General features: G+C 39.2%; 1 long non-coding RNA gene across 1 annotated transcript; it reads right to left on the bottom strand.

Annotated features, from left to right (window-relative positions):
• Nucleotides 1-381: 381 nt before the first annotated feature.
• LOC135453200 (uncharacterized) lies at nucleotides 382-1,743 on the bottom strand. The gene is made up of 3 exons (XR_010441796.1): nucleotides 1,697-1,743; nucleotides 1,490-1,612; nucleotides 382-617 (listed from the first exon to the last, which is right to left on the bottom strand). It is a non-coding gene; the product is annotated as an uncharacterized LOC135453200 (long non-coding RNA).
• Nucleotides 1,744-3,928: the final 2,185 nt, after the last annotated feature.

Below are 3,928 nucleotides of genomic sequence, written 5' to 3'. Positions count from 1 at the left end.
ATTTTGTCAAAAATATTTATGATAATGTTCATTAATTGTTGATTAATAAAACTTCTGATTAAGGTTCTTTTAAAACTGGTCAAATGTCTTTTTGAATGGGGCTTTCAGCTCATCTTTGCTGAGATCTAAAATGTGATTGTTTGATCACAACTTACACCAATAAATCTTTATGATTTTTTGATATCTCACTTGGAGAGAAAGACAGAGAACCAGAACAATAAAAAGCAGGGAGGGAGGAAAAAAATCAAAGATTTACCTTGCTGTGAGAGAATTTCTGCAAGGAGCTAATGGTAAACAGAAAAAATCAGAGGAAAAGCTAGCATCCTAACACCTTTCCTAACACTCTTTTCTTTAGCAAATGCAAGTAGAATTTCAGTATGGGTGGTTCTTACAGCTCTGTAAAGCATGCATTGAGTCTGTGAGTTGTTAGAAATGCTTGAAAAGTTGAAGGCCTGTAGAGTAGGCTAATTTTAGCTGCCTGTGCAGTGGAGGAATCCAATTCTTGTGAATGGTGGAAAATGATCCTTTTACCCTTGCCTGTAGAGTCCCTCATCTGTTCCCTCGTAGGCTGTTCTTTCATCTGGGCTGCCAGGTTGAAGCAACAGCAGAGAAGTCTCCTAGGAGGAGAAACACAACCAAGTAGCCTTGCTAATTCTGACACTTGAAAAGCTTTACAATTTTCCTTACCTGAGAGAGCAATAGATTTTACAAGTAATCTAGTTTTAGGAAATGGGGCTCTGTGAGCAAGGGCCTTATTATGCCGTGTGCTGGATAGGAGGAAAAGATCTTCTCTAGCAGAGAATTTTTTTAATGATCCTTAGATATTCAGATCCTGAACATTATCCTAATATGAAACAAACTATACCAGCATTTCCATTCACACTGGAAGTTGTTAGTTCTCAGATATCCTTCCTTGTTCCCTCTATTTCTACTTTTATCAAAAATAGAAAAAAATTGGCCACAATGGAATGGCTAAAACATGAATTTTATTTGCAAATATATTCCTTCTCTTTTTCTCTGTTTCTTTTCTCATGGCTACATCTGTGTTGGCAGCTTAACTCATTACTGAACTCCAAAAAGTTTCTTAAAAAGACTTAGACAACGCTCCCATACCCCAATCCCTGCCCCCAGACACTTCTACTCAGTTAAAATTTAAAGCCAGAGCTAGGAGTCCTGGCACCAAGCCTGTTGGAGTTAATGGAGCATCTAGAGGATGCTCTTAGTCATGTGGTTCTCTTTAGATAGTCCTGTGAGGAACAGGGAGTTAGGCTCTGTCCTTATGGGTCCCTTCCAACATGAGATATTCTATATTTCTATGATTCCATGACCCTGGCTCTCTGGGTTGGTGAATTCATCCCTCTGCCAGACTTTTTCTGTAGATGCAAAAACCTCCAGGGCTTCAGTCCTAAACCATCTCATCTGTCAGTCATGTTTTCTTTACATGAAATTCAACCCCAGTACCCATAGCTGTGCAAAAATGCTCTTTTACCTGTACCACCATGCCCTTTTTCCACCCTTAGAAGAAGCTGTACTCCCACATTTTCTGTAACAAGTTTTTCAGAAGCTTGCTGGTTCAGGTTGATATGCCCATGTCTCTGAAAAGGAGGAGGCGCTGAAATGGGAAGAAAGCAGACTGTAGGACTGAAGGAAGCAGGTAGTAGTGCTGTAGGTATACAGGCCCTTCCCAGTCAAGCACCAGCACTCAGAAATGGTCTTTTCTCTCAGCTAACAGGCTCTCTTGACTATATTGATCATTGCCATTTGGCTTTATGGAAACCAGTCTTTCAGGCAGATATTTAACAGAAACTTACACCCCCACCGTGCTGGTAGATGCCCAGCTGGAGGATGCATGGGTTGGTCTGGCTGCCTGCAGATTGGTCTGTAATCAGGGAGGTTAGGTGCCCTATTTGACTCCCAGCTGCCACTTCGGCTGTATCAGCTGGGACTTGTTGCTGTTGCAGTCTTGGTAGGGCTGATGAGTTTTTCTCAACCTCCCTTTTGCTTCTGACCAGAACTTAATCCTGTGGTGTTCCCAAGTTGCCTAACAGATGGATTTTAGCTAAAAGCATAGGAGGAGCATTGGCTGCCAGTGAGTTCAGTGGCTCCTCTGTTAAGAAGAAATGGAAGCCACACATCCCACCACCCAGTATGATGCTTCTAATTCATATAAACCCTCCAAAATTCAAGCATTTAATGATCATTAAAGAGTGAGAATTCATTGTGCAATAAAAAGGGATAAGACAGATAAGATCTAGTCTCAAGTTAGTGGTCTTGAGAGTGAGTTGATAAGAATTTTTTTGGAACAAGAGGTGTATATGGGGCATGACATATGTAGGTTTACTTGAGGGAGGACAGATCTGAGCGTGTTCATGCAGAACGATGCAGGAGTGAGAAATTCTACTGTGCCTGCTCACAAGGGAGAGACTTGGGTTTTGTAATGCACTGGGGAGCACTGGCTGTTACTGAGGTCTTAATGTACTCTTGCCTTAGCATTGAAATTGTCCACATTTAAAGGGCTACAGCTTGAGAAAGAAAGTTACAGAAATGTCAATATATTGGATATAAACTAGGATTAAATTGGCATCCTAGTGACTCTTGTTAGAGTCTTTCCTAGGACTGCAATAAAACAACAACCACCCCATATTTCACTTTTTTTTTCCTAAACTGATTTTTTTTTTGTCAGTTATTCTGGAATATTTGATGCTAAGATGGTAGACAAAATTTTAACAAAAATTTCCAGGTTGAGTGAAGTAAGTTTTAATGTTCAAAAGTTTTGCTCAAGCAGAATAGGAAATTCTGCAAGATCTGCCTTTAATTTATCTATAATACTATTTTGCATGCATGTGTAATATATATCTGCATATTGGTCAATAATGGTGCAGAAAAAACTAAGTAAATTGATTGCTTATACAAATTCAGGCCCAAGACAGTAATTGCATAATTAATGTGTATTACACAGCTTTAGCTGAAAATTTACAAAGCTTATCTACTTAGCAATATACATTTAAATAATGTTTCAGAAGTCCAGGAAGACACTACAACATGTGAATAAAAAAGCACTAATCCATGCCTAGCTGAGTTGAAAGCACAGCCAGACTGTATGAATTTATTTAAAGCAATCGACAAATGTGCTCCAGCACTTTCTTACAAAGTTAGCCATGTAGAGAACCTTTGTTAGCTTCCTTTTTATCTTTATTTTCAAGTGAAGGGAAAAATTAAAGAAAGCATTTAACTAAATAAAGAAGAGACAGCAAGTTAAAAAAAAAAAGGTTGAGAGTCAGCCAGTCTTTCTGTACCATTCAAGAAGCAGCAGACTGAAATTGGCAGCTGGCCACCTTTCTCCATAGGTGAAGGCAAGAGTCTGAGCTCTACTGAACAATGAATTTTCCTAATGCATCAAAATTACAAAGGCATCTATGCTAAATAACTTAATCTTGGAAGCATGTGGAGACTTCAAATGCGTTATTACCTCCCACAACTGTTCATTTCGTGAGGGAGTCTTCTGGTAGTGTACAGTACAGTGAACATGAGCAGTAAGTCCTGGTTGTGAGAGAGATTTTTAAAGATATAGTTTGATTTTTGCAAGGTTTAGTAATTCTGAATGCCCCTCTCTCTATGGACAAATAGATGAATTTTAAAGCATTCATTCAACTGCTAAGCATAAAACTGAAAAGGGAGAGATGTCAAGGACACAGGATTTTCTAAAATGTGTTGCTGACTTTGGTCTTGGACCAAGAGATCAGATTCTGCCATTGTCAGGAAAGCATAGGATCACAGCACAATTCAGCTTTGCAGACACCTCTGGACATCTCTAGTTTAGCATCCAGTTGTTGGTGAGTCTGAAATGTCCAATGCTGCACGATGTTTGAAGGGAGAAACTGGATATGAGAGAATTTGATAGGCATTGGGCAAATTGTCTGAAGTATAG

Source organism: Zonotrichia leucophrys, chromosome 1 (genome assembly GCF_028769735.1).
Source record: "Zonotrichia leucophrys gambelii isolate GWCS_2022_RI chromosome 1, RI_Zleu_2.0, whole genome shotgun sequence".
NCBI classification, from domain to species: domain Eukaryota; kingdom Metazoa; phylum Chordata; class Aves; order Passeriformes; family Passerellidae; genus Zonotrichia; species Zonotrichia leucophrys.
The sequence above is the reverse complement of the archived record's forward strand: the minus strand, read 5'-3'. Positions and strand labels throughout refer to the sequence as shown.